Below are 21,135 nucleotides of genomic sequence, written 5' to 3'. Positions count from 1 at the left end.
GATAAAGCTGAGCGAGAAGATCAATTTTTATCCTTTCCTGGGGATATAAGTGTCTCCTGCCCATACTAGCCGTACTGAGGATGCTCCGGTGTCGGAGCGAAACGTGCATAGGATCCAAATTTTGGAAGATCTTTTTGGCACCGTACAGATTAGCCTGTTTTTCACGGATTAAAGGAAATAAAGCTTATTGTATTATTTTATATCTCTTGTACACCAGGTTTAATACCACCGATGTCATATCGGACCGCACATAGTCGCAGGTTTGTTGAATTTACACCCTTATCACTATGGTTATAAGACTTACAGTATTTGTGTTATTATTATGAAAAACTGCAACCAGTAATACAGGTATAATAAATTAACACATCGACGCCTGCTAACGCCATCTCCCACGACTTGACATGTGTTAATGGAACGGTCCCGCTTTACGTACAACTTCGGCCATTTAGTATAATAAAGTGTTATTTTTTCCGAACAGCAATTTTAAAATGTCAGTGTAAGAAAAATGTGTTTTTTTTATTCCACTCCAATTTAGCCGACGTTAAACTGGGAACCGCTGGAAACAAACGGCCAAGGTTTGTAGATTTTGAAACTCATTCCAAAATACCTATGTCCAGCAGTGGACATAAACATTTGAACTGTTGATGAAATTAAATGAGAAAAAAAAATTGGCCATAATTTGGTTCTCAATAGCAAATTCACATGTTTCTACAGTGGGCGATGGCATTGCTGAGTCCTACGCTAAACATTGTACTTCCTAATAAATAATTGTCTATTGTTATTGAACTATAAACACGAAGGTCAACATACGATAATGTTAATAATTAAAATTTCAAAGAGATTAATGATGTGAAATATACAATATGTGTACATTTTTTACCTAAATTCATTGAATAGCGAATACGATTAAATAACTACTACTATTTTAATACGGTTATATAGGAAGATTTTTTTACGATTCATTTTTAATCAGAAGAACAATTTTATATATTATGCAGTAGGTAAATCTAAAAACAGCAAAGAGTAATTTTAAAAATCCTTTCTTAGGAACCCTAAGAACTTCACCTCTAGGGTTGTTGCTCATAAACATCGGTGAATTTCGAAATTCGCCGAATTTCTACTTTTAGGCGTTTTGGCATGTAGGTTGTCCGTCTGTCTGTGTAAATATAGGTGACATGTTATACCTATTTAAATAGGAGGGTAGGTACTATATTTTTCTTTTTGATCTATGTACTTTTTGTGGATTGCAATAAAAGTATATTCATTCATTCATTCATTACGTATTTGTTCTTCTATGTTTTTGAATTAGTTTAATTAAAGGGGTTCAAAAAGCCACTCAGAAAGCGACAATGTCCCACGCCTGCCCCAAGGGGTAGGTGAACGATCATCGAAGACTGATGACCATCCGGCCATCGTCCGTCTCACGCTCAGGACACCGCGCCACATCTCATCAACATGGCTGGTGTAGTCTCACCTAGTGTGTGAGTCTCGTGAAGAGCTTACTATAGAAATGATCCTATGAAGTAAGGTCTTGTCGGAACTTCTTGTAAGGGCCGTAGTCATTATTCGGTAAAAAAACTTCATAGCGCAATCTTATTTTGTACGAAATTGAATCACTGCCATCTATGTGCGTAGCGTTGAACTAAGTGAAAAAAACGTTCTTAAGAATACCGCCATCTAGCGGTACACAATCAAACTATTTGATAAAATCAGCTTACATGCCAGCTATTAAAAGGTGTACGGAACTCAAACCACATTACTATTGATCGAAGACACCTCTATTTTATCAAAGACTATTTATTTGGCACAGTTGGTTTTATTCCAAGTCTAAACCAGTGATGCTCTATTATACCCACTTCTCTACATTAAACTAACTGACAGGCCTAGATAATTAATCTGTTCCACAAATGTTGTTAGAATAACAGAAATAATATATTTTATTAAATACGTTAACAAATAAGTATGTTTACCTATGTCCGATTCTCATCGTGATATCGGAAATTGCATGCAGAGACACATTAACGTAATATAGCTCCGAAAAGGAAGTTATTTTAAACATACTATCGGTATGAAATCGGGTATTCAATCTATTCAAGGAGACGTAGCAGATGGTATTTATGTATTATCTATAAACAGCAGCGAACATATGAAGACGTAGTATATAATTGCGGTCAGTGGTATCATCAAGATGCGGTTAGCATTAGGTACGAATTATATGCACCTACTTACTGCACAAAAAGTACTCTAAAATCTGTCAGTTAAGTGAAGTTTAGATATTTGTTCAGAACATAGATAGCAAAAACGACAACAACTGTCAAAAGCGGTGTATAAACATGCCCACACAAACTGTTAGGGTCCGTTCACACAGACCGGCTCGGAGAGGAGAGCAGATTTTTATCACGTTGGAAACAGTGTTTTGAGTGATTGTAGTAAAGTTTATTTTTGCATTTGCACCTTTTTTGTCATTAAAAATGCCTGAACGCGCTTCGTGTGAAGTAATAAAAGGAGCCGACCGGCTCCGCTTGCGTGCTCTTTCTCGCTCGCGCAGCCGCACCCGCTTTCAGATCTCTTCCAGCCGGTCGATGTGAAATAGTTGGCGGCTCCGCTCCGGCCAATTCCAAGCGTATACGACCCGGTCTGTGTGAAAAGAAAAAAGCAGGCCGATGCTCTCCGAGCCGGTCTGTGTGAACGGACCCTTAGTGTTATGAGTTTAGTAGGATTTATTTGTAAGTTTGTAGAATATTGTTGATTAGAAAACATTAAATTGAGCTGAGTCATGTTTACGAAATCAACGTGTTAGGATGCTCTGCTGTTGAAGCGTGCGTTGAGATAATATTTTGAAATATCTAAATTTGGTATTGCGTATGAATAGAGAAATTATCACTAACAGGCGGATCTTAATAATTCAAAATTAAAAGAAATGTAAAACTAATCTCTATAAACTAAACTTATTATATGAACATCGCTATAAAACGAATCTAATAAATTGACAGATTTAAAAAGACTTATTACTTATCCTTTATGCAAAATAAATGATGACTCAACTTTTAGACATAAAATTTGGTTTAGTTAAAAGATTTGTTTTAACAGATTTAGCACTAATATATCCATCCATCTATTTCGTGATTGCACGATTCCTATTCATTGAATATTTGTTTAAAATTTTAATGAGAATATTTTCAGTGTCTGGGTGTTTATCTGTACCTATATTATAAGTATTTATGTATATTATTAAGAAACACATAGTACCCATAATACAAGCTACGCTTACTTTGGGGCTAGATGGCGATGTGTGTATTGTCGTAGTATAGTTATTTATTATTTATTTATTATATATAATATAGAGACAGACCGCCAGCATGAAGCAACTTTGTTTTATACTATGATTACATGTGTATTATAATTAGAAGAATCTCGGCCCAATACCTTTAGAAGCTATCATCAAAACGACTCGAAACTTCAAGTAGTTGCTTAAAATCCATACATCACCGAAGGTTATACAACAAGATCGATCTATTGTTATGGGAATTTGATCTCAATGCAATTAAAAATAGGAGCTATTTAACCCGCACAAGGTGCACGTGTAGGTGGTTATATGACGTAATTGTGGTCGACCTCCTCAGTACATTTTTGGTGGTGACCGCTTTCACTTTTTGCGTTCTCAATGCCTGTTGTTCGGTGGGACGCGGGTTCTTATTGTTTTAATTGTAACATTTACTACTGTAAATTAACATCTTTCATGTAAGTGCTTTGAAGCGGTGATAGCGTATTTGGTAGGAGCTCGACTTCACTTTCGGGGGGCCCAGTTCGAATCCCAGTAGCTTTTAAGCTTGCTATCTTGCTATCGCTTGCTTCAACGGTGAAGGAAAATATCGTGAGGAAACCTGCATGCCTGAGAGTTCTACATAATGTTCTCAAAAGTCTGTGGAGTCCAGGCTTAAATACCCTTCTTATTCTTAGGAGACCTGTGCCCGGTAGGGGGGGTAGTAATCTTTGAAAAGTTGCCCCTAGTCTAACACCTCTTCTTATGATACTTTATTCCAATGTTTTATTTTCAATCTTGTCTAGCAATAAACATGAAATAATGATCCTTTTTTAAATCTTGTTTACGCCAAAACTGAATCAACAATTCAATAAATTTTTATATCGCCGAAGTTCATGACATAAAAGTTATAAGAATAAGATATTATGCAAAGAGGCTGAATCAAGTTTTGAGATGATGTCACGTTTATATAAAAACCCTGATCGTCTTTTAGTAATCAATTTTATTTGGCTATAACAACTTTTTGGGCTTTTACCGTTGACCCTGGTTGGCTGGTAATAAATATTTATGTAATGGGCGTCGTTTTATTAATAATATCATTTTCCTGTCAACCAATGGATGTCCAATTCTGGAGATAGGTCTTTTATAAGGAGTTCCAAATAGCACGATATTAATCCGCTTGTTTCCAGCGGCTCCCTGCGATTCGCTTGATGTCGTCCGTCCATCTGGTCGGGGTCTACCTGCGTTGACAGCTGCGAGGTCGCCATGTCGGGGCACCTTGGTACCCCCAATGTCCATCATTTCTCTGAGCTATGTGCCCCGCCCATTGCCACTTCAGAACGCGTTGAGATATGTCGGTAACTGTGGTTCTTCTATTTCTCTTATGATCTCCTTATTCCTTATTTGATCACATAGCTCTCTCCATCGCCCGCTGAGTGACTGTGCTTTCTTATAAAATAGCATCATCGTCATCATATCAACCGATAGACGTCCACTGCTGTGCATAGGTCTTCTTCTTCTTCTTCTTCTGTTCCTGGGCCTTTTCCGCACTTGGTTGGTCTGGGACCGTCCGTTGTACGTATGGTGCATAGGTCTTTTGTAGGAAGTTCCAAATTCCACGGTTTTGTGCCGCTTGGGTCCAGCGGTTTCCTGCGACGCGCTTGAAGTCGTCCGTCTACCTCGTTGGAGGTCGACCAACGCTACGCTTACCAGTTGCGGTTACGAGGCTGCCATTCCAGCATCTTAGGACCCCTATAGGTAAGGATAGAACGTTGGGGTCTTAAAATAGCATGCTTAATATAAAAATAGTAATTTACTTTGGGCATATGAAGATTAGCCGGCGATGAAAAGCTTCGTAAAAGTGTCTCTCGCGATCAAATCAGAAATTAGAATATACGTAGAAGAGCAAAGGACATATCAAATCGAATCGAATCGAAGCGAATCGAATCGAAGCTACAGTAGCAATGGGCGGGGATAAAAGTTCAGGGAACTTATGGACGTTGGGGTCCCAAGGCGCTGGAATGGCGACCTCGCACCGTTAAAATCTGCGTTTGTAGACACGGTGTGGAAGTGACGTGAAATGACGTACATTTAACAAACCTACAAACAAATTTACAAATTAACCCAATAGTAACCCAATAGAACCCAGTTCTTTCGTGGTTAAAAACAATAACTAATAGCAATAAAAGATAACAGTTTATTAGATAACTACCAGTCATTGAATGACGAACGAAATATAACATTTGCTATTGTAATAAAAAAAATAAGGCAAGATACTCACGATTCATAAAACTGATCACGGGTAACAGTTATGTATCTACAGATTCGAACAAGTTCATTAGAAAATGAACTTGTTAATACCAATACAGGAAAAGGAAATGTCTATCGTAAAAAAACACCGGTCAAATGTTTGTTTGACTTGTGTGCAGAGAGTTATGCAGTAAAGCGGTGATAGCCCAGAGGGTATAGAATAGACTTTAATGGAATGGGATTGAATGTAATGGATGAATTGAATAAATTTAGTTGCTACAACTGTGTAAATTTTTTTTGATGTTGTAAATAGCAATAGTTTGCCACTTTCTGGCGTGCAATTTTCTTATATATTTTGAGTTTATTTTACATATGACTATGCTCTTAACACTAAGAAATTTAAACTTTAGACGCTAATTAAGAACTTTCAAAAAAATATTCGTTAATATAATAATATGCCTTACTTATAAACAAAATTCATAACCCATTTTTAAAAATATTTCCGGCAAGTTTTTTTTTTTTTAATTTTGTTTTTTTTTATTTCCCAATCATAAGTACTTTTCGCAAATACGTAACATTTATTTTGAGGAACACATATATTATATTTATAATCCGTACGAATATTATCTTTATATTTTCTGACAAAATACTCCTTGTTAATTTTAACAAAAATGCAGATTTCCAAAATATATAAGCAAGTCACGGTAAATTATTTCTTATTTATAAAAACATTGGACTTCGACTTTACTTTCGGGGGGCCGAGTGCGAATCCCAGCGCGCATCTCTAACTTTTCTTAGTTATGTAATGCTAGTTGTAGCAATTAGAATATCACTTTCTTTAACGGTAAAGGAAAATTCGTGAGGAAACCTGCATGGAACCTTAACCCCTTCTCACTGTGAGAGGGACCCGTGCCCTGTAGTGGGCCGATAATAGGTTGATATAATGATGAATAAATGTTAGTATTATTATAATTAAATAAATAAATATAAATATACTAAGACAATACACACATCGCAATCTAGCCCCAAAGTAAGCGTAGCTTGTGTTATGGAGATGATTGATATTTTTATGAATTTAATACACATAAATACTTTTACTATACAGTTGTGGGTGTATTTAGTTTGTTCAGTAGAAGTCTTTATATTGCTGTATTTTTCATTTTGACGTGACAACGTCTTATAAATTTGTTTGCCGGGTGACACTTCAAGAAACTGCGATACGCTCCGCTCACGTTATGCGCTCACAATGAGAGCGAGTGAGAGGCACGCGCCCGCCTAAGAGCGAGAGAGACAGACATAAAAAGTGAAAGGCACGCGTCCCTGTGTAGTAAACGCTGTTTCATTGTACGCAAATGTATTGCAAGTTATTGTATGTATATTTGTATATAAATACGTATGTATGTGTAAAGGTAAAAATAAAATTTTGTTAATATGAAATTCAGTGCGAGATTCTTTGTATAAATTAATGTTTTAAATATAATTCTTTGTATAAATAAATGTTTTAAATTGTTACTATTATTTCATCCTTCTTCCTACTATACGAATGAATATTCACATTAAAATTATTTTACCACTCAAAGTCGTTGTCACGTAAAACTTTCGCCCGTATACCGACTTTACAGGCAACCAATTTTTTTTTTTTTCGTTTCTTTATTTTGTTGCTTATATAAGTTTAGCTTTGTTTATTATTATAATAAAATATTACAATGTGATCAGTGGATGGCTACACATTTTCGTGTCGCCTGGTACAAGGTGCCAACTGAAAATCAGCGCTGTATGCTCCCACTGGCGCAAGCAGCACAATGCTGAACTGGCAACTTTTTCTAGATTGTGCCACACATAAAACACGTGGTGTCGTTGATATTGTTATGTGTGGTGCAATGTAAAAATATGTTTTTATTGCTTGCTAGCTTTCTTTCTTTCTTTCTTTCATTCTTTCTTTTGTTTCATTCTTTTCTTTTCTTTCTTTCTTTCTAAAGGCTTCGAGTTCAAGGTATTACTCATTCTTACTGCGCCTTCGCTTCTTACGAGAAAGCCATCATTTAGGGCAATCAGTGTTCCCAAAAATGGCCTTCGATTTTGAGCAAAAAACACCTTCGCGCCAAGCGTGCACTCAGCGAATTATCCCTAATTCCAACATAATTGATTTTATCAGCCGCTTTTGACGAAAGAACTCATATTATAAACTAGAGGTTGCCCGCTACTTTGCCTGCGTTCGATTTCTGTTCAGACTTTTCCATGTAGAATAACTTTGTTATTGTATAACACTTTATAGGTTGCTTTAAACTTTTTTGTATAAAGGTTAAAAGCAGGCGGCGTTAGTTTTTATACATAATACTTATTAACCATGTATGTTAAACTTAATATGTATAATCAACAAAAAAATCTTTTCGCGAATAACAGTACGAACTCTAAAACTATTTAACGAGGTAAGAAATGAGTATATTTCATTTTTAAATTTCTGAACTAATGTCATTGCGGATATCCAAAATAAATAGAGCCTCTACAGAGTAAATATATTTTTATATATATATTTCTTGTGTGCGTGTGTATGTCACTGAACTCCTCCTAAACGGCCGGACCGATTTGAATGAATTTTTCGGTATGCGTTTGGGTGGCACCCTGGATGGTTTAGATTCACAAATCAGCCCGACAGATGGCGCTGGGGTCCGCTAGTTTAAGTATATATTGATTGTGGCCTGTAGGAGCTAACTTAAAAATCAAAGTTAAAAATTATTCCTTTATCCAAAAATGTCTATAAAAGTTACTTTTGATGCTTACGAAATAATTTAAAAATCGCAGACAGACAGATCAAATATCAATATTATATACGTGTATAGATGCGACGGCTTTGCATCTAACCCATATTTTGCGACCAATTTGCGTAAACCGCAGGCTTAATGTTTCGAGGCTTCAAGGCCAAGGCATGGGGAACCAATTTTAACCGACTGATAAAAAAGGCGAAAGTTCGCAATTCCAAAATTAAAATTCAATATTTTGCATTGTCGCTAATTTTTATTTATTTATTTATAGATTACTCTAGTCTAGTACTCTTTATTTGGTCACCAATACATGTTATAAAAATAAAAAAAAGCAGACACTTAGAGTAGTTGACGAACTCCCTGACTCAACGGTGAGCGCTATGATATTAAGTTGGAAGTTATGGGTTCGATTCCCGGCAATTTTGGAATTTATAATGTCTGAATTTTCTCTGGTCTGGTCTAGTGGGAGGCTTCGGCCGTTGTTAGTTACCACCCTAGCGGCAAAGACGTACCGCTAACTCCAAAACATTGAGAAGGGGTTAAGGCCGTAGTCCACCACGCTGGGAACATTATGGAGAGCTCTCAGACATGCAGGTTTCCTCCAGTGTTTTCCTTCACCGTTGAAGCAAATTATGTTTTAATTGCTAAAAAGGCACATTACTCTGGGATTCGAACTCACTCCCTCGGACTGGAACCACTAAGCTATCGCATTCAAAAGTGAATGCCTTGCCAATACAATTATTTGTGTCACGACCACACACAGACAATAGGCACGCCTAGTCCAGTACTCCGCAATTGCAATGGATTCAAATGCGCTGAGATATTAATTATTATACGATCTTCCCGCGACTTCGCCCGCATTCGCTGTATCTCTACTTAATTTATAATATTTATAAAAGTCGACTTACTAGAAGCGGACATAAATTAGGGATATCTGCATATCGTCTGAGAAAAGTACAGAAATCCTTTGTGGGGATAGGTATATGCTTTGTTAACATGATACCGAAGGTAATATTAGATCTACCTTAACCTAAGTTTAAAAATATATTAAAACACATTTAACATATCATGGTTACTACACGATTGATGAATTCCTTAACGACAAGGCTGCTTGGAAGCAGGCCACTCCGCTCTCATCTCTCACAAAACAGAAAAATTCTAAAGATTGTTAAACTATAAAATGATGTTGGAAAAGAACAATCTGCTGAGTTTCTTGCCGACTCTTCTCAGTTGAATCTGCCTTCCGAACCGGTGGTAGAGTCACTATAAACAGACTGACTTGACGTTATTCGAAGAAGTGCTTATAAATTAAGCGTACTTGAAATAAATGAATTTGGCATAAATACTTAGAGTATACATATTCACAGACACTGAACTTAAAACTCAGACACTGAAAAACATTCATGCTCATCACACAAACATTTTCCATTACATATAGTAGGTTGTTTAATATATACTATTTTGTTTGTTTATTTTCTAAGATTAGTTTATTTATTTACCTATATCATAATATCATACATTATCCCTACTAATATTATAAATGTGAATGTAAGTTTGTTTGTTACGCTTTCACGCAGAAACTACTGAACCGATCAACATGAAACTTTGTACACATATTCCTGAAGGTATTAGAAGTAATATAGGATGCTTTTTATACCGAAATTAAGCTCAGTTCTTTTGGGAGAGGGGACGACATAACGCCGTCAAATGATAACCGATTTAAATAATAATTACTTACACCTAAATACACCTAAATTGAATGCCACATGTTTTTCTAAAAACAAAAACAAAAGCAGACGAAGTCGCGGGCAACAGCTAGTATTTATATATATGTTGTACCTTCTACCACATCTCTCTTTTATATTTGTATTTTGTGAATAAAAGTGTATTCATTCATTCGCTCATTCTTTCAATACGTTGCTGCATGAAATAAGGACAAAACAACAGAAACAGACAAAGACACAGTAGGTACACACTCTCTGCCGACCGTTCTTCATTATATTTCCTAAGTCGCCTCGTACGACACCCGCGGAAAGAGGAAGGGCTTAAAACCTTGTAGGTATTCTGACCTGCCGTCGCCACAATACCTACAATATCTACATCTTCTAAAAATGAAATCAATACGTAGCTGCGTGAAATAAGGACAAACAAACAGACCAACCAACCGATTTACAATATTAGTAAGGATTCGGTGTGGAGTAGAACCAGTCTTGGAACCAGTCCGGTATAAGCGACTTAGTATTGCAAATAACGCCGCTTGCTCAATAAGGAACTATGGGTGCACTCTCGTAACTGACTTGAACTCAATAACGCCATTGATAGTCCTGTACCGCGTAACTGGACATTGTTAAGCACCGCGTAACTACAGGTTTGCTTAACCCTAACTATTATAAATGCGTAAGTATGTTTGTTTGTTTGTCCTTCCTTCATGCGCTAACTATGATATACAACAAAATCACAAATTATATCACAGAAGAAAGGAGAAGAACGGTATTTAAGCAAAAACTGAAAACTATTCTTGACGGTCTAGTGGCGCAGTGGGCAGCCCTGCTTTCCGAGTCCAAGGTCGTGGGTTCGATTCCCACAACTGGAAAATTTTTGTGTGATGCACATGAATGTTTTTCAGTGTCTGGGTGTTTATCTGTATATTATAAGTATTTATGTGTATTATTATATTCATAAAAAAAATATTCATCAGCTATCTTAGTACCCATAACACAAGCTACGCTTACTTTGGGGCTAGATGGCGATGTGTGTATTGTCGTAGTTTATTTATATTTATTTATTATTCAAAATGGTTTTTATGACGTAGACAACCTATTTTAATATTATATTTCAATAGGCTAAGACTTCTTACATGATATAATACTACTGATATCTGGTTGGTCAGTCAATTATTACCATCCTGCTATAAAAAACACTACAGAAATATGCTTGCTAATAATTCATCAATTCGCACTGGTTGAAATTATGACGATGATACCAATTATTATCTACTACCCGCGAAATCAGAATTGGGTCATAAGCTTCTCTCGTTAACAATTTTAAATTTTCCCTCGGGAGCTACTTAAGGAATCGGGATAAAAGGTAGCCTATGTTCTTTTCCATGTTCAAGGCATATTTACATACTTGCCAAATTTCATCCAAATCCGTTCAGCCGTTTTTGCGTGATTGAGTAACAGAAATACATTTCAGAACACTTTCACATTAATTATAATATTAGTAGGACTACTTGAGGAATCGGGATAAAAGATAGCTTATGTTCTTAACATGTCAAAGGCTACATGCCGGTTGGCAGTGGGCAGTGACTCTGCTTTCCGCGTGCAAGGCCGTGGGTTCAATTCCCACAACTGGAAAAATGATTCTGTGATGAACATGAATGTTTTTCAGTGTCTGGGTGTTTATATGTATATTATAAGTATTAATGTGTATTATCTTCATAAAAATAAATCAGATATCTTAGTACCCATAACACAAGCTACGCTTACTTTGGGGCTACTTAGCGATGTGTGTATTGTCGCAGTATATTTATTTATTTATTTACATGCATGCCAAGTTTCATCCAAATCCAAATACACTTTCACTTTTATAATATTAAGTAGGATAATCAATAAAATTACATATATAAAATTACATATACAAACAAAGATATTGCTAGGTGGGTGTACTTTATCATAGAAAGTAAGTTTTTTTTTACTTGTCCAAGAGGCAGTCGTATGTCGTGTGTATGCATTTAGCATTTCAGTTGAGGACAAAATTTAAACTGTAATTTGTATATACAGACTCTGTCTGTAGGGTTATTAATAGAAATCAGTGGTTTGCAGTTACTCAAGTCAAACGAGACGACACCGCACTGATTGAACTACGACAATACAACCTTATAAAATAATACAATGAATCCCAGACTTTCAGTTTAAATGTCTGCGTCGTTTTTTTTTCAACAGCTGCATTAAAATGTTAAACGCAGATTTTTTACAACGTTTTCCTTTTTATACTTGATCCATTCATGCAATATTCAATACAACTTTTATTCCCATTCATGTATTCACTGGTATGAACTCTTTATTCACTTTGTGAACTCGAAATGTAGTTTAGTTAAGCAAAAGTGGATTTATCAACATCACTACCGGCAGGCCGATTATTTGTCTCAGATGTCACCAAATTTAGCTAGCCACTGTGAAAAGTTGCCAGTTACACCTTAAATAAACAAAAAAAAAAAGTGTGTGCGTAACCTTTACGCGCGATTGAAGTAAAACTTTTATTATTATTTATAAGTAAGAGTAAAATTTTCCTGGGGCTCCGCCATTTCATTTTATTTTCACTATTTTCATTTTATATTCTCTTTAAAATTCATTAATATCACTTTCACATTTTATAAATATATTCATTTATTAAATAGAATAATTGAGAGTAGAAAATTGAAGGTTAGATTAGCACATGTCATGTATAACCTTGTCATTGAATATTAAAGAAAGTCGCAATCGTCAGAAAATTTATTAATGATTTATTAGTACCTATGCAATAATTTTTAATTTTGCATTTGATGTTAGGGTTGTAACTGATTTATTTCAGTAAACAGTATGGCAGTGGTTTACTCAGTAACTCGAGACAGTACATAATGTACCTCTAAAGCCTGTGAAGTATTATTTCGGTTTTCATTAACACGCTGTATATTATCTATAATAAAATATACGTGATCTTTAGTTAAAATGTTGAACATACTAACCACTGGACCACGAGGTAGTTAAGACTAGCAAAATATAATATGAATGCATGTTTCCTTTGAGAATTAAAAATGGCAAATAATAATTAAGTAAAACCCCCAGTACATGTGTCCAGACCAGTTCCTGTACCATTGAAGTGTCCGTAACGAGGCGATCGAGATAGCCATACATTCCCATACAGCTTGTTAAGCCGGCATAGAGTGACCAAGATGCCCGAACTTTGCAGGACAATCCCATTTCACCAATAATTAATTTAATATTTTAATACTAAAATGACGACTATTCAACGACTGTTTTCGATATTACTATTTAATAATAATTGCTATATAGCTATTTCTAAGTAGTAAAGAATTTGTGGGCATTTTAAGAGGTGTTAGCTTAGTTGTTAAATCTTTGGTCATATTTTTCGTGGGGGACCAAGTTTTATCTCAATCTTTAATATTCAAACACATTTTAAACAATTTTGCCTTCATGCATTTTCGTAGGACGAATCCTGCAAGAAATTAAGCCGGGACACCCCCTACTTTTAAATAAAATGAAAAAGTCATCCTAATCTCAAAGACGTAGAGTCGAAAACTAATAGAAAGGTAAAAGGTTTTGAACTGATATGTTAGACATGTATCAGATGCGATATTTCATTGAGCAACACGTCACAGACGCGTCGTTTGCGATTAAAAAGTTGGTGTAATTATACTTGAGGGGATACAAAGGCTGTCCGGAAGAGATTGCTTCAGCGATAAGACTGACTTTGCACGCGTCAATGTCTCGTCTAAGATTCTTCTTTGTATGTGTTTTATAAAATGAGTGTGTGCAATAAAGTATTCAAACGAACTCATACATAATGCATATTCATAACAACATTAACTTTATAGAATTATTGCTCTTGCGGTGGTCTCTTAATTTCCAAACTAAACAGCGCCATATAAATCAATGTTGTTCATGGCCAAAGCTTCCGAATACTTACGAAAAATAACTTATTAAATAACAATTCTTTATGACGAGTAAGCTCTTCACTGCAATCTCACCTAACTAGAGCCAGGTATGGCATTGATAAACTTGAATTAACTTACGGTGCGGCTTTGTTAAATTATCGTGTCGCGGCCGAAGTTTTTCATCAGACTGGACTTCAAACAATCTGAGCCAATTCTCCCCGCCAGAAATCGAATCCAGAACCCCATTTATAAGACAACAGCTCTCAGCGTTGCGCCAGAAGAGCAGTCAAAAAAACGTGTATTGTATAAATGCTTAAGTTTTTTCAGCAATACCATTGCAGCAGTTTTTATGAAATTTAAAACAAACATATCTTGCATCTTGAAGACTGAGAAAAAAAACTTAGTCCGAGCAAAAAAACACATATGTATACTTGGAATGTACTTATCATTTCAATATATTGCTCTTCGCCAGAAATGGTTGGATGCATGTCTAATGTGTTCACAACAAATAAATAAATAAACGGTTTTAAAAATACCTAAAATGTCCGGGCATTATAGTTTAAAATATAATTGTACCACTATGCGTAATAAATTAAGCAACACATCATTAAATGCAACGCTTTTTAATGACATCTTCATATATTACAGCAGACCCACTGATCCTGTTTATTGGCAGGGGAGCGCTGCGTCATAACAGCGCGGCATTTTTGAAGCGATCCCTCCCCGCATCGCTTTTAGCAATAGTCTCTCTATAATATAAATATTGCAACATTGTAAGATAGTTTGCTATAAACATCTCCTATCTTTTAACTATTCTAAAACTGTATCCCTGTAAAGCTTCCCATTCACAGGCAATTCGTCGCGATGCGGCGATCGATTGCACATACGATCGATTGTCCTAAAACATACTAGGCTGCCCGCACACAGTCAATATTATTGAAATAATAAATATTGACAATATTTCTACCAATACTTGGGTTTTTCAATACGACCCGCACATTTGCAGTATTATTGACAATATACATAATTTTGTCAATAATATTGACGTGTCAAAACAATCCCTTATAAACAGAGCAACACTACGCAGTGTATGCAGGAAAAAACACCGGCAACCACGTGCTTCAGTTCGGAATTTGCAACAATTATAAGCGGCAGAAATAAACATGGTGATAGTACTTCTCAAGACGAGTTCTGCCACAAAAAACTCTTCTACTAATAAATCCCTCCTCCGTGTGGGACCAACCATCTACTGCAATCACAACCCGTCTGCCCAGCGTGGTGATTACCCTAACCAGTAAGGCCGGCCGAAAAGCCGAGCTTGCATTACAATTGACATCTCTATTAAATTTTGCCCGACGATTTCGAAATACAATTCATAAAATAATTCATACTTGAAAGCACATAAATTCATGGCTGATAAAATAAACACAATGTTATAACTTTTGCTCAATAATGTATGGACAATGAGTATATAAACACTACGTTACTCTGGCAGTTAGACTCTGTGGTAGCAACAAGCAGATAGAATGATACTAACTTTCAGAAGTCATGACGAGTCAAATTATTCTTATAGTTAACTGGGTTCGCTCAAATTCAAAACCCTAAGAACACTAGTTTTGCCCTGTAGTGGGCTGTAATGGGCTATTGATAAGTACAATCCGTCGATTTCGCTTGTGAAGGGTTGCCCCGTGTGCGAATCCCCTTAGTAATAAGTGTGGTGTCACTTTACACTGAGCGTAACTATAGACCGATACAAATATTCGTTCCCGGCATTCTGAAGTAGGCTTTACCGCCGCGTATATTCATTCTGACTGTGGCATAACTTAAAACTTTCTTTTTTGTTTGCGCATTCCGTATTACTTATTGCTCCGTAACCATACCATTATCCTAGACCAATATTTTACATGCTAAAGTTTGTTTGTTTATATATTTGTTTGTTACCTACTTTTGCATGAGGATTCCGCTTGGAATTAAGCAAAAATCGAAGCCTATGTCGCAATACTGGCCAGTTACACCTAATTAATTGTTTAGTTGACTTTGCCCTAAACACAATTGTTATTCCAATTCTTATTTTAGAGCTATGTGCGTTCTTGATTCACGCTTTCGAATATAATTTCTTAAATATAGTTCAACGGGTACATACCACGATAATATTTTGGGATTTGTCGATATTTCGACCCATGACCGCAATGGCGGATCATATTCTCCAAGGGGGCACCCAGCACTGGATAGAGCTACATGACCCTAAAGTTCTCTCCACCGACCGTCACTATATTCCAAGACTAGTTCGTGAAGCGATTGAAATTCGCAAGTACAACAACTTCAATCGTGAAGACGGTTTTAAAACGGTTTAGCAAGTGTGTGGTATCCAGTGGTAGAATTATGCAAACCATGAAATCATCGTTCAGCTTTTCAATTTAAAAGAGACGTTGTCAGTCTAGTATGTCGAACTGTTCGTGAAATACCGACAAAAAGAACACGAAAGCGGGTAGTCAGATTCTGCCCGTGACATCTAACTTTATCTCGTACCTACGTGGTCCCGTGGTGACCATGGGTCCAAATATCGACAAATCGGAAATTATTATCGTGTTATACAGTACCCGTTGAACTATATTTAAGAAATGTTGATTAACCACGAATCTTAGTTTAAAATCTTTAATTTAAAATATCGCTTACACGGGGAAGGAAAACATTAGTTCTCCATAATGTTGTCAAAGCCGTGTGATGTCCAACAATCCGCACCTGGCCAGCGTGGTGGTAGGTGTTCTAGACCCTACTCGTTCTGACAGGAGACTCGCGCCCGGAAGACTGTTCCGGGCCATTAATAATAATAATAATAATTGTATATTAACTGTCATAATTGTAATCATCGTCATCATATCAACCAATTACCGGTCCACGACAGAGCGCGGGTCTCCTCCCACAATAAGAAGGGGTTAAAGTCCAGTGCGGATTGGTGGACTATGCGTCAAATTGTAGTAAGCACAAAATATTTTAATGTCATAATATTGTCAGCCTATGGCGAAACATTCAATGTCAGTTATTTAATTGAGTTAGTAATTAGACGTTTGATGATTGGTTCATTCTAATCATACCTAAGCATAAATAATAATTAAAAAAGATAATTTAGATACTATGATAAGTTAATATAACAGAGTTGATAAGTATAGCTTGATTATTTATCATTCAATAAATATCTAACGATTAATAAACGTGTTTATATCCTAGCTTCGCCAGTGAATAGCCAAACCACGTTAAAGGTATTTAGGTATGCGTCAAGTATCCAAGTGACAAAGCTTTGTAAGAATGTAATAGCAGTGGGTACTGTATATTGTAATGCACGAACACGCACCTACTTCGTGCGTATGAATGAGTTATGCCTTTATTTTTTTAACTAAGACTATATCTGCATATGTAACTATGAATGAATGAATGAATGAATATACTTTTATTGCACACCACAAAAAAGTACATAAAAAAAGAAAAGTATAACCAAACAACGTATACAATTTGGCGGCCTTATAGCGATTTCTTCCAGGCAACTAATGGCGAAGAAAACAAATACAGAAAATAGTTTTTTTTTGAAATGCATAATATATGAAATAAGTATAAATATTGTTATATCACTAAACCACTATATATATTTTTTTTATCATCCCGTTTCTTTGCATTGTATTGTGGGTATTCAGTTTAAAACTTTGCTTTGTTAGTAGATTAGCTTTTAGATTATTTTAATTAAGCATGCTGTGTCGTTTCTAGAAGGTTTCAATCTTCTGTCTTTCTCTTTCATTTATGTTATTCTTATGATAATGTCATTAATTGTTCATTAAACTGGTGTTTAATGATCCAATAAATCAAAAAAATAGATCAAGGAGACAAGTACCAATTTTTACACGCTTTATATTAGCTTCACCTGTATGAATGTAACCGACCTCTTTGACCTCGATTTTGTCCCACTTTGAACGGTCAGATTTCTTTCAAACTTTGTAGACATATCGAGGACCGATGACAATACACTAATCTGAGAAGATTATTCCAATTTTCACTATAAAAAATAAGATTTTTTACTAATTACTACAGCGCCATCTAGACCCAAATGTAAAAAACCTATGGCGTTCGCGTACCTAACAAATTCCACAGAAAACATTAAGCTACTAGATGATAGAGGGCTTTAGCTGTTATTTTTTTAATTTGTAAAATAATATTTTTGTTAATTTATATAATTTTCAGCTAAAGACACTAAGGCAGGCATGATGTTCATTTTAATTTCCAACCATTATCTTTAACTTCTCTCTTTGATCTCTATTTATCTCTTTGATGGTGAATGGGTTACAGATTAATTTTGCTCTAATAAAAATAATAGGTCAAGAAAAACTAAAAAAAATCGCTGTTATAAATAAACTAAACTAAAAGGTAGAAATTGGTTTTTTTTATACCAAGCGTGTTTTTTAGTTTGTTTGAACTATTTAATTTATTAATTAATACGTATGTTAATAGCATTTGGTAACTTTGACCTTAAAATTAAATGAAAGATTTTATGTGTATTCCTTGACCCTTCATCATCCTCATCCGCTCGTCCGCTACAAATCTAGGGTGTCCTTTCAAAAATAGAAGGGGTTAAGGCCGTAGTCCACCTGTAATTAATATGGACAAAAACTAATGTATATTGTGTTTAAGTTATAATAAAATTTAATGTAAATTATTGCATGCCTAGTGTCGCTGATGCCGCAAAAATTATAAAGGTACGGAACCTTAGATACAGGCGTCGCACTCTTACTTGGCCCCTTTGCATAGATAATGCTAAGTGTAGACGCGCCTAACTGAACATAAATTCTTCATTGTCAGTAAATGCGTCAATATATATTGTGAAGATAAATGCCTGTCTAACGCTAAGTACTGAGATGCACTCGTTTACATATAACGGCCTAGTTACTTCGGTTTCTGAGACTATGAACACTACGATCAATTGTACATTATATAAGCACTGGTGCTCATAACTAAATATACTTAATTGACAGGTCTTAAAGGCAGGGCCTATCATTTTCCCCAAGCTTTTTTATCGTTCAAGTAATCCTTAATATTATAACAGGATTTTTATATAAATAAATTGAGTACAACTTATAACGTTTCTTTGGTTCTTACTTCAAATGAAATGTTCAGTCGCTTCAAGAATACAATTCAGTTGCATACAAATACATTAAATTAATTGGCAGGTCTATAATTTATACTCTTTTCGCAACAACAAAATTAGCAACACCGGTGGAAAACTGATGAAAAGGTGAGATATTTTTTTTTTTGCGGTCAATTATATATTTATTTATATTTAAGTGTTTTACCTACACTCGGAGGAAATTTTAAAAATTATTTTTTAAATTACCTCCAAGTGTACCGAAACACTATTAAAAAACGTGTTTGTACTTCTTAGCCGTAACAAGATAAAAATCTTATAAAAAATTAATTTTCGCCTTATTCGACGTTTGTAGATAAAAGGACACTAACAATAGAAAAAAGGTATTAAATTCATTTAAAGGTTATAACGCAATATCTATTTATCTCATTATATATCTGTACCTACATATCTCCGATGCTTGCGGAGGATAGAGCGTGGAAGGCGGTAGTTTCCTTCTGCGAAACTGTATTAGTCAAGAAGGAGGCTGCCGAGCGAGATCGAGAGCGAGCCAATCCCGCTCGGAGAAGACAGCGCCGGAGAGCTGGTGCTGACCGCGCTCATTCACCTGCTCAATAGTCCCAGACGAAGGGACATCAGGGTCTACCTTCGACCCTGGGACGACAGCCGCTTGATAAATGCTAAAGCAAAGCAACCTCACAACGACGGTGAATGTAATGAGGTCGGGAATCATTCTTCCCGGGATGACCTACTAGAGTTGGGCAAGGGAGGCACCGGTGCGTTCCTTGGAGATCCCGGAGCCTCCCACTATGTACTGAGGCTGGCTACCGAGGGGGATTAGTGGGTAGAAATCACCACATAACCTAGATATCTTTAAAGAAGATTTTCCCCCCGTCAACAAAAAAAAAAGATACAGCATATCTAGTATTTATTGATGAAAGACTTAACATCTAGAAATCTGCAGGTATTAATGGATCAGTTTATTATCCGGTTGGCATTTAATTACAGATTGCAGTGTCGTGACTCAATCAATCAAAACTTATTTATTATTTATTTACTTAGAATATTGGTAAGGGTACAGAATTGACACAATAAACATGGGGCCGCAATAACCGTTGCAGCAGTATAAACTAGGGTAAACGAGAAGGGTTTATACCTTAAACTACCATGTTGCCTTACTGCGAATTGGAAGAGTTCACACAACGTTGAGAACATTATACAGAACTCTCAGGTATGCAGGTTTTCTCACGACTTTTCCTGTACCGTTTAAAGCAAGTGATATTTCAATTGCTTAAATTAAAAACGCACATAACTCAGAAATGGTGCGTGCCGGGGTTCGAACTCGGTCTCCAAGAGAGGAAAGTCGAAGCCTTACCCACTAGGCTATCACCGCTTCAAGCTTCAAAATTTAATAAACCCTACATATTTCAGCATAGGCAGGAGATAAAATTCAAAATTCATTTATTTCAAGTAGGCCTAATATAAGCACTTTTGAAACGTCAAGTCTGTCTGTTTGTAGTGAGTAGTGACTCTACCACCGGTTCGGAAGGCAGATTCTACCGAGAAGAAGCCGGCAAGAAACTCAGCAGTTGCTCTTGTCCAATATCAACAATTTACATTTTACATTTTAAAATTCTTTTTCTATCTTGTGAGAGATGAAAGCGGAGCCGGATACTTCCAAGCAACTTTGTCATTAAGAAATTCATCAATTGTATAATAACCTCGCTGTAATAAATGCGTTTTAACACATTCTTTAAACTTATGCATTTGTAGGTCCAAAATTATAAAATAAATAAATTTATAATAAATTTATTATAAATTTATTTATTCATTCATAGTGGTGAAAACATTACAAATACCAATTTAACATAATTTATCTAAGATACAGTTTACTTTTTCAAATGATGCAAAATATAATAAAATTACCTTAGGAATCATATTATAAAAGCGTATACTCAATCCCACAAATGACTTCTGCACCTTTCGCAGAGGATATAAATTATATCCCCAGATTATATCCCCTGACATGGGATATAATTAACGCGTCCACCTGCAAAGTACGGGAACATGGAATAGA

At 35.7% G+C, this 21,135-nt stretch overlaps 1 protein-coding gene and 1 non-coding gene across 4 annotated transcripts in view; both read right to left on the bottom strand.

Moving 5' to 3' along the window:
• The window catches only part of LOC120637867, a 115,827-nt gene that overhangs the window by 30,289 nt on the left and 64,403 nt on the right, over positions 1-21,135 (bottom strand). The gene's annotated exons all lie outside the window — the stretch shown is intronic.
• On the bottom strand, positions 1,332-1,533 carry LOC120623555. The gene has a single exon (XR_005658712.1). It is a non-coding gene; the product is annotated as a small nucleolar RNA U3 (small nucleolar RNA).

The sequence above is a fragment of the Pararge aegeria genome, chromosome 4 (genome assembly GCF_905163445.1).
Source record: "Pararge aegeria chromosome 4, ilParAegt1.1, whole genome shotgun sequence".
In the NCBI taxonomy this organism is placed as follows: Eukaryota; Metazoa; Arthropoda; class Insecta; order Lepidoptera; family Nymphalidae; genus Pararge; species Pararge aegeria.
The sequence above is the reverse complement of the archived record's forward strand: the minus strand, read 5'-3'. Positions and strand labels throughout refer to the sequence as shown.